Source organism: Rhinolophus sinicus, linkage group LG05 (assembly GCF_036562045.2).
Source record: "Rhinolophus sinicus isolate RSC01 linkage group LG05, ASM3656204v1, whole genome shotgun sequence".
In the NCBI taxonomy this organism is placed as follows: Eukaryota; Metazoa; Chordata; class Mammalia; order Chiroptera; family Rhinolophidae; genus Rhinolophus; species Rhinolophus sinicus.
Genome location: NC_133755.1, coordinates 174,217,787 through 174,228,466, shown reverse-complemented (window position 1 = coordinate 174,228,466; position 10,680 = coordinate 174,217,787).

Sequence of the window (10,680 nt, the reverse complement as noted above, 5' to 3'; positions counted from 1 at the left end):
AGTGGTTTTAACAAATTTTTTTCTTTTTTTTGCCTAATATATTCATTATATCTCTCTACATTTCCATTTTAATTATCACGAAGAAAAAGTAGCAACGCTTTTGCCGTGTGCTGTAATTTATACTTGCTCTAGTGAGATAAGTAATACCACTCCGAATTTATTATAAACAAAATATTTATTAGGAAAGCCTCATTAGCATGCATTTCATTCTGATAACAAGGTTTAGGAATTTAAATTAATATCAGTGTTATTTGAGAACATGGCTATTAACATTTAATAATATTTAGCATTTATATAGTCCTTTGTGTTTCCAAAGTACTTTAGCCATTAATTAATTAAACCTCAAATTATCATTGTGAGCAGGTTCAGCTCATGGTTTCTTCAGTTATAAAACTGTCTTCATCAGTATTTTAACTCTTCCAGTGAGGAGTTCTTGATAACTGTTATTTACTCGAAAGTTCTTTCATGCAGCGTGAGATTGCCAGTGTATCCAGGCAGGAATCTCTCAATTGCAATCTGTCAATAATATTCTACTTGTTAGCTGTGGGCCCAGAGATGGGCAACTAGCGGGAGAGCAGCATTCTTTTTAAATTGTCTTGCGATGTCTTGATTCCTACTCTGCTGCTGGCGCTGGGTCCCCCAGCCTGCAGATCACACACTGACATGATACAGCCAAGGGCTGGCAACGGACCCCACAGGGGATCGCTTTGTAAGTTATATACATGTTTGGCCACTGTGCTCTACACCTGAAACTAACGTAATATTGCATGGCAACTCTAATTGAAATTATTTTTCATTTGAAAAAGTTTTTTAAATATTAAAAAATAGACCCCATACTTAATATTTATCCAAGACTATGTCACACACACTCACACAAAAAAATGTTCTTGGAGTCAAAATGAAATTGCTTGAACCAGGAAACATCCCCCACAGATGGGGCCGGAGGGGTGGGAGGGTGGGGGGAGTGCTCATGCTACAATTTTTAATGGTTCCTTATTACCTCTATGCAATAAAAATTCCAGTTCCTCAGATCTGATATTTAAACCTTCTACAAGGTCATATTTCACTTCCCACTCCTTCACAACCCCCAACTTCACAGGTCCACTCTCAACCACAGAACACAATGACATTTCAATCTGATATCGTCACAATGAGCATGCGCAGGTCCATCTGGACAGCTATGAACAATGCAGCCTTGACAGGTGTCCTGGCTGCTTCTTGAGAGATAGCACCCAGGAAGATTCCTTGGTCAACGCTGCTTCCCTGCTGGACAAAGAATGGCAAATTGGGCTGCCGATTGTCTAAATCCACATGGGCCATCGGGCTGCTGTGTCATTGGCTTCCTGACCCACACCTGACCTCCCCAGCAGGGGATGTCATCTGCTTACCCTTTTGGTCCTTAACTGTGGCTTTGGGCTCCTTGCCATATGTAGGGACTTCTCAGCCTTGCAAAGAGTCTCAAGGCTAATTCCTTGCTTCATATTGTGGGTCAGGCCCAAGCCAGTCCCCGAGGATCCACCCTTGACGGTCCATGGCAGGGAGCTCCATTGCCTTCCTCTGAAGAATAATTTTATCAAAGCTGAGCTGAGAAAATTCTGGAAACATTCACACACTGGTAGAAGAAAGCATAAATTTATTATCAGCAGGGTAAAAGAAAATTATTATCATCCATCAGGGTGGCGAAGAAGACAGGAAAAGAATTTTAAAGCAGTCACCCTGTGGGTCTTAGCTCTGCTTTCTTTTGCTGTCTGCTGGATTCACAGGCTGGTTTTTTAAATACAACCTGATTCATTGGCGTTCTCAGGATAATAGTCTACATCTTCAGTGGTCTAGCAGTCACCAGATTGGAGTTGCTTTTCATACAAGATCAAAACAAATGTAACAAAATTTGTTTAAATAATGTGCTCAGCATTATATGGCCACATAAATCCCAAACATGCCACAAAACTATTCTTGGGGACTGGATTTTCTGGGTTGTAGAAGTGGCTCATTTTCCACTCGTCTTCAGTACCTTGTTACTAACTTAAAACTATCCTTGAGATGTTCAATAAGTATGTGCATGCATGAGAGAGAGAGAGAGAGAGAGAGAGAGAGAGAGAGAAACTTTACCTTTACCTTAAAATGGTACCTTGACACAGAGCAGATGACCAAATATTCACTTCCAATCTGAACCCTCAATTTACAATATTTAATGGCTCCCTGTTACCTATATGTAATATAGATCCAAACTCCTCAGATCTGGTATTTAACCTTTTACAATGTCATATTTGACTTCCCAAGACTCAGCTTCACACATTCTCTCCCAGCCCCAGTATACACACTGGGTTTTAGTCAGGAGTAGTGTGTTTGCCTTCTCTATGAATACGCTGACTGATGTCCCCATCTCTGGGCTTTTATTTGAGCTGTTTCCTTTACTCAAAATGTTCGTATATTTTTCCATTGCTCCCATATATTGTGAGATCCTTGAGGAGATGGGCTAAGTATTATTCATTTCTTTGTTTCCACAGTTCTTATAGAGCTTTTTGACATGGTAGGCAGTCACAACATGCTTTTTTAAACAAGAATTGGATTGAAAAAAAGTCAGGTTTTCTTTGTTTGTTTTTCATGCCTGCTATTGAGAAATGGCAATGAACTCCAGCACATTTAATCTAAAGAAACATTTACAGCATGAAGATTTTTTTCGATTTTTTTATTTATATATATTTTTAATGTTTTCCAATAGAAGTATGGCTTCTGGTCAGAAATAGAATGGATTCTAGTCAGAGATTCACCAACATGTAGGTAAACTAGATTTTTTGTTGTTGTTGTTGTTTTTTAATGAAAGAACTTGCCTGTGTTTACGAAACTTCCTGGATAAGAATCTCCCAATTAGAAAAGTTCCATATACATATATGCTATGCTTTTTTGTGCTCATAGACAAAAGTACTACTCACATATGTGTGAGTAAGAACTTACAGCTTCCAAAATGTGGGAAATTAGATTGTAAAGCATCCCACCTATGAGCAAGGTAGTCTCTCTGTTTCATTAACTCCACATGTGAGGCCCTGTGGTTATTGCATCTAACGCAGTCAACAGGCAGCAAAAATATAGCTGATATTTATATATGAAATATATATGTATATATGAAATATATAAAAATATACAATTATATGTAATTATATATGTATAATTATATATATAATCAAATATATTTTTTAATTGAAATTACAGACAAAATGTTTAGTTTTTTGTTTGTTTTTTATTTGATATTAAGTTTATGAGATTTTTTCCCTCCTGAATAGAATAAATAGAATAAATGTATTATGTTTATGAGAATCAATTTAATTTGACATTAAAACAATTTTTTGCTGGCCTCTGCTTTATGGAGGGCACTGGGCTCAGTGCTGAGGACACAAGGACCAAAACATGTCTGTCCTGGATTTGAGGAGCTCACAGTCTCACAGGAGGGACAGATGTGCAAACAAATGTGATGTGCTCCGTAACAGCAGTGAGGAAAATGCTGCAGGAGAACGAAACAAGGAGCAATGCATCCTTCCTAGTGAGATCTAAAATAAGACAAGCAGAGCTAAAGGCTAACTGTTGCACTAGGCAGAGGACAGCAGAGCTCTCTGTAGGATCAGAGCACAAAAAAGAAAAGTTTATGGTGTTTGGGATGACTGATGGGTGCTTGTGTTGGGATGGCGGGAAAATGGAATGGCAGGGGTGGTAAAACAAAGGCCAAATAAACAGCATCAATAAGTAAAGCAAACCTTGTGGAGACTGAAGCAAGCTGGAGAGAATGTGTCTTGTCTGTTGAGGCTGGCAGCTGCACAGCTCCGACAGACGTGTGGCTGCCAGCTGAAGAGCCAGCCCAGACTTGCCAGAGCTGGGAATTAAAAAAAAAACAACAACAAAAAGCAGAAATCTGAATTGTTATATGAAATCTACCAATTTTTAATTTTTGAAAACTGATTTAGAATTTTTAACACTATGTAATTGTCAAACAAAACACGCATGTGGGCTAAGTCTGATCTGAAGACAGCCAGGGTCAGAGTCCTCTCACACAAATGACAAGGCTGAGAAGATGGACTGGGGACAGGTGGTAAAAGGAAAAGATAAAGTTATAAATATATTTGCTTTTGTAGGTGATGAAGATGTGTATTATCTTGATAGTGGTGATGGTTTCACCAGCCATACATATGTCAAAACCTACCGTACGCTCTAAATGCATGTACTTTATTGTATATCAACTGTACTTGATAAAGCTAGTCTTAAACGGTACAGAAAAAGAAATATGCCTTCGTACATCAAAAAAATAATAAAGTTTACATAAATATGTTTCCTAGTTACAAAGGGCTTTCCAGTATCACTTGCCTCATGTACCTGATTCAAGATGGGTCAAGGTTGAAGAACATCAGCGATGGACCAAAGTCTTTTGCCGGTACACACATGGGACTAATTCTGAGAGCGGTTTAGGACAAAAAGAATGAAGGGAGTAAAAGACATGAGGCCTGGCCCTCCATCTCTGGGTTTCTTTAGTCTCTTGTTTCTTATAAATTTAGAAGTAAGAGAATCATACTAGGCGGGAAAAGCAAGACACATGGGAGGTGGGTGCAAGGAAAGGGTACAGCCAGACCTGGTTGGTTTCCTCACCCTGTGCTGCTTCCAGGGGACGTGTTTGGCAGCAAGGTCTTCCACAGACCACTGAATTCTTTTATTTTGGACCCGTCGTAATGCGTGTAAGCCATCCTGTGAATAAAGAACAAGTTTTGCTCTAAAGCCAAGAGGACTATTGGTAATCAGCTCACTGTCCAGGCTCTTACAAATCCAGCAGCGATATGGTTCCTTAAAACAGAAAGAGGGTGCAGCGCTGATACGTGCTGGAGAAATTTTCTGGTGAGCTTATTTTCTTCTGTTTCATAAGCTAACCTAATTAATTAATCAACGTAGTATTTTTCATTTGATCATATATAATATGTATATGCTCTCTCAAGGAATATACACAAGCAAAAGGTAGAGAAAGCTAACTGATCTCTCCTATGCGAGGTCTCTTCAGGGATTTATATCATCTCTTCTTTCAAGTGAAGTGAAATTTCATAAAAGGAGAAATTATGCATTTTTCTATATACAACAGATTTTTTTATTTCCTTTTTCTTGAGTGAAAGGGAAATGATAGAAAATAAAAAGTAAGGCTCAGAATTATATGAAACCCTGGTAATCTGTGAGCTGTTATGTTAGCGATGCAATTGTATCTCGTATAAATTCTCAGCACAGTGAATACAGTTCTGCTCCATGACTCACATTAAACATTAGGAAGAACTGTACTGTTTAATTCCTCAAATCGCACAAAAAATTATCTACACTGGATGTAAAACCCTGGGAAAAGATAGCAAATAGGACGGGACTGGATAGGTCAAATGATAGGTAATAGAGCCTATTAAAGTTAAACTGCTGGAAAGTCACTAGGAAGTGAATAGAGGTCAAACAATTGCCTTTATACGAGTAGATGTAGGACAGGCCGGCACTGGTGTAGACTCAGGCAGAGCTGTCTGACCCTGAATCTTCCATTGACTTTCTTTGTGATCTTGAAAAAGGCGTTGATTTCTCTAAGTCACATCTCATGACGTAAAGTTAGTACAGTGCTTGGTATTTAATTAACCTACAGATGTTAACAGCTGATGTTATTACAGATTCATAAAAAAATCCTTAAATATCACGTCATCCTACCAACCCATTTTACAGAGTAGAATATTGATACTAGATATATACTGTTACTTGCCTAAGCTCACACGACTAATGAGCAACAGAGCCAGGAATAGAATAGGAAACCTTGAACTCTTCCCTCTCTATTTGTATTTTATTTTACAGATAGTATCTGTCACTTAAAAATTTTAGCTTTATTGAAGTATGATTGTCACAGAATAATCCATAGTTATTTAAAGTGTACCATTTGACAAGCTGTGGCATATATACATGCCCGTGACATATCACCACAATCAACAGACTCAACATATTCTTCGCTCCCCAAAATTTCCTCCTCATCCTGTGTAATCCATTTCTCTCTTCCTCATTGCCTATGGATGACTGATCCACCTTCTGTCATTATGGAGTATTTTTTTTTATTTTCCGTGAATTGAATCAAATAGTGCATACCTATTCTTTTTTGTCTGGTGTCTTTTACTCGGAAAGACCACTTGAGATTTATTCATGTTTTTGCATTTATCAATATTTCCCTCAATTTTACTCCTGAGTAGAATTCCCTACCACAATTTGTTCATCCGCTAACCTGTTGGTAGACATTTTGGTTGTTTCCAATTTGGGGCTATTATAAACCTGCTTTGAACATTTGTGTACAAGTCTTTGAGGGACATGTGTTTTTATTTCTCTTTGGTAAGTACTAGGCATAGATTAGCTGTGTCATATGCTAGGAGGATGTTTAGCTTTTGAAGAAACTGCCAACCTGTTTTCCTAAGTGGTTGTGCTTTCTATATTCCTGCCTGCAGAGTCAGAGTTTCAGTTTTTCCACATCTCGCAGATAAATGTGTCAGTATATTAATTTTCTATTGCAATATAACAAATTTCCAGAAACTTAGTGACCTAAAATGACATACTCGTACATTTATTAGCTCACGGTCCTGTGGGTCAGAAGTCCAGGTCCCATGTGGCTGGATTCACTTCTTAGATTCTCACAAGGCTAAAACTGAAATGTCATCTAGCCTGCATTCTCATCTGGAGTTCAGAATTCTTCTAAGCTCACAGGGTGTGCAGAATTCAGTTCCTTGATGTTGTAGACGTAGTAGAGGTGAGGTCCCCATTTCTTTGCTGGCTGTCAGCCATGGGCTGCTCTTAACGCCTACAAGCTGCTTGCTTTCCTTGACACGTGGCTCCGCCCCATCTTCAGAGCTGGTACTGGTACATAGAATCCCTTTCTTTCTCCTGATCTCTCTGATGTTCCCCATACTGACCTCTAGATCTAACTTTAAAGGGGCATGTGATTAGGTCAGGCCAGTCCAGAAATCTCTCTGTCATGAGGTCAACTGACTTGGAAATTTAATTACATCCACAGAAGTCCTTTTGCCATGAGGATAACATTTCATCATATTCACAGGTTCTGCCCACACTCGAGAGGAAGAGGTTATATGTGAGCATTATACAAGGTCAAAGGCCATTGGGGGTCATCTTAAAATTCTGCCTACCGCTGTAGTTTTAGTTTTCGTGTAGTAGTATTTCGTGGTGATTTTGATTTGCATTCCCCCAATGACTAATGAGATTAAGCATCTTTTCATCTTTTCACTTGTAATCTGATCGTCTCCTTTGGTGAGGTGTCTGTTCAAAACTTATTCCTTTTTTTTTTCATTGCAATATCTTCTTGATTTTTAAAAGTTCTTCATATATTATAAATGCAAGTCTTTTGTCATATATATGTTTGCACATATTTTTTTCCAGTCTTTGGCTTGCTTTTTCACTTCCATGACAGTGTCTTTAAAGAGTAAAACGTTTTTAATTTTGATAAAGCCTTATTCATTGATGACTTTTTCTTTTATAGTTTGTGGGGGTTTTGTGTCATGGTGAAGACATCTTTGCCAAAACCAAGGTCATGAATTTTCCTCTACTTTTTCTTGCGCAAGTTTTATAGTTTTAGGTCTAATATTTAGGTCTATGATCGATTTTGAGTTAATTTCTCTATGTGGTATAAGGTAAGGGTCAAAGTTCATAATTTGCATATGGATACCTAACTGTTCTAGACCTTTTATTGAAAAGATACTCCTTTCCCTATTGAATTGCTTTGACACTGGCTTTGAAAATCAATTGTCTTTATCTGTGTGGGTCCATATCTGACTGTTTTCTGTTCCTCTGACCTATGTGACTAGCGTTATGCCAATACAACATTGTCTTAATGACTGGGAGCTTTATAAGTCTTGAAATCAGGTAGTGTTAGTTCTTTACTTTGTTCTTTTTCAAAACAATTTTGGCTCTTCTAAATACTTCGCATTTACATGTAAATTTTAGAATCAGTATGGGAATTTCTGTAGAAAGCATGCTTGAATCTTGATTGAAACGGTGTTAAATCTATGGATCAATTTGGGTAAAATTGACATCCTAAGACTATTTAGTTTTCTGACCAATGAACATGTTGTATCTTTCTATCTATTTTGGTCTTCTTATTTTTCACCACGAAATGTTGATGTTTTCAGTGTACGTGGTTTGCAAATCTCTTGTCAATTTATTTTATATTTTTTGATAGTATTGTTTCTTTAATTTCCATTTCTGTTGGTTTATGGATAGCAAATGGAAATTTAATTTATTATTTACTTTCTATTATAAATACTTTTCATTTCTTTCTTTCTTTGGCCTATTGCACTGGCAGGACCAGCACCATACTATAGACTAGAAATGGTAAGAACACACATTATTTATTAATTAAACCTCAGTCTTATGGGGAAAAGATCCAGGGGTTCATCACTGAGTATAATATAGTTGTAGATTTCTCTTTATCAGATCAAGGAAACTTCCCTCTTTCTTCTTTGCTGAGTTGTTTGCTTGTTTTTTTTTAATCATAAATATGTGTTGGATTTTGTTAAATGGGTTTTCTTGTTGTTTTTTGCATCTATTGTAATCATATGATTTTTCTTCCTTCAGTTCTTGATATGGTGAATTATATTGTGTTAGCAGGTTAATGTGATGAATTACATGTTAAATCAACCTTGAATTTCTGAGATTACCTCTATTTGGTCATGATATAGTATCCTTTTATATAGCATTACAATTTAGTCATTAAAATCTTGTTAAAAATATATGTCTATGTTCGTAGGGGATATAGAGGTCACTGGTTTAAATTTTTTCTTCATTTCTAGTATAAGCATTTAATGTTATAAAATTCCTTTAAACACTGAGTAACTATATCCCCCATAATTTTTAATGTAATTTTTCAATTTTCACTCAATTCAAAATACTTTCTAATGTCCTTTGACTCATGGGTTACTTAGGAAAGTGTTATTTTCCAAATATTTGAGACATTACCAGCTATCTTTCTGTTACTGCTGCTAATTTAATTCTGTTTTGGTCAGAAAAGACACTTTTTATATTTTCAATACTTTACAATTTAAGAGGAGTTTCTTTTTCTTATGGTTCATATACGGCCTATCTTGGTAAACATTCTGTGTGCTCTTAATAATAATGTGTATTCTGCTGTTGGTGGTTATAGGGATCTGTAAGTATTAATTAGGTCAAACTGCTAATATCACTAAAGACTTCTATGTTCTTGGTCTTTCTGGCCAATCAGTTGAGAAAAACATGCTGAAATCTTTGGCTATATTTGCTGATTGGTCTACTTCTCCTTCCAGTCCTATGAGTTTTGAGTTAGGGCTTTGGAAGCTATGTGACTAGGAGCATAATAAATATGTACCTCTTAATGAATCAACCCCTTTATCACCATGAAATGATCTTCTTTATCTTTGGTAGGATTCTTTTCTCTGAAATTTACCTAGCCTAATATTAATATAGCTGCTTCAGATTTCTTTTGGATGATGTTAGTATGGTGTATATCAATTTCTATCCACTTACTTTTACCTATTTATTTTTTATAACTGAAACAAGTATTTTATAGGCAAGCTTTTTAAAGTCCAATCTGATCACGTCTACCTTTTTATTAAGTTGTTTAAAACATATACCTCGAATGTGAGTTTTAATTTGTGTGATATTAATCCAACATTCTGCTATAGTTCTATTTATTCTATTTTCTTTTGTTCCCTTTTTTCTCTTCTCTGCCTTCTTTCAAATTAATTGAGTATTTTTAATGATTTGATTTATCTCCTCGATTAGCTGTTAATGCCACCCAATGCATTTTTTACTCTCAGACATTGTATTTTGAACTCTAGAACTTCAATTTGTGTCTATTTTTATCTTTATTGTTCTCCCTAACATGCCTATACTTTCCTCTATCTTTGTGAACATATTGAGTGTATTTACAATTTTTAAAAGTGTCTTTGTCTACTGTTCCTATCATGTTCTCCATTTCTGTCTTTTCTAAATGAGTGAGTTTTATTTTCATTATAGTTCTTTCTTCCCTGCTTCTTAGCTTGCCTCACAATTTCTGAATAGACCTTATGAATTAACTCTGTTGGAAACTGAACTCTTTTTTAATTCTTTAAAATATTTTTGAGCTTTGTTTTGGGATGTAGTTTGGGTACCTACAAAGAGAGTGATCCATCTGAATCTTGCATTTATGCTTTGATAGGCAGGAGAGATGTCTTTAATCCAGGTTTAATTTGGCCCCAGTACTGAGACAATATCTTTCTAGTACTAACACCAATACCTATACGTCCTGAGGTTTTCCACTCTAGTTGAGAACAAGACCAGTTTCCATCTTGGTGTGACTCTTCTCCTTTCTCATGATTCTTTTCCTGATGTTAAGCAGTTTCCTCACAGCATGTGGTTACTGGTGCTGAGCTGAAGGCGCCAGTGGAATCCCCACCTCTGTTATCTCTGGCACTCTGCAAGCCACCTTGTACCCCCAAATTCTCCGCTGTATCTCTTCAATTCAAGGGTACTGCCAGGACCAGTTAGGCAACCTAGAAGCTCACTCCAAGCTCTCAGCTGAGACAATGTCAATGTTACCTCATTTGCTTTCCTTCTCTCAAGGATTACTATCCTGCACCACCTGTTGTCCAATGTCTGAAACCACTGCTTTATACATTTTGT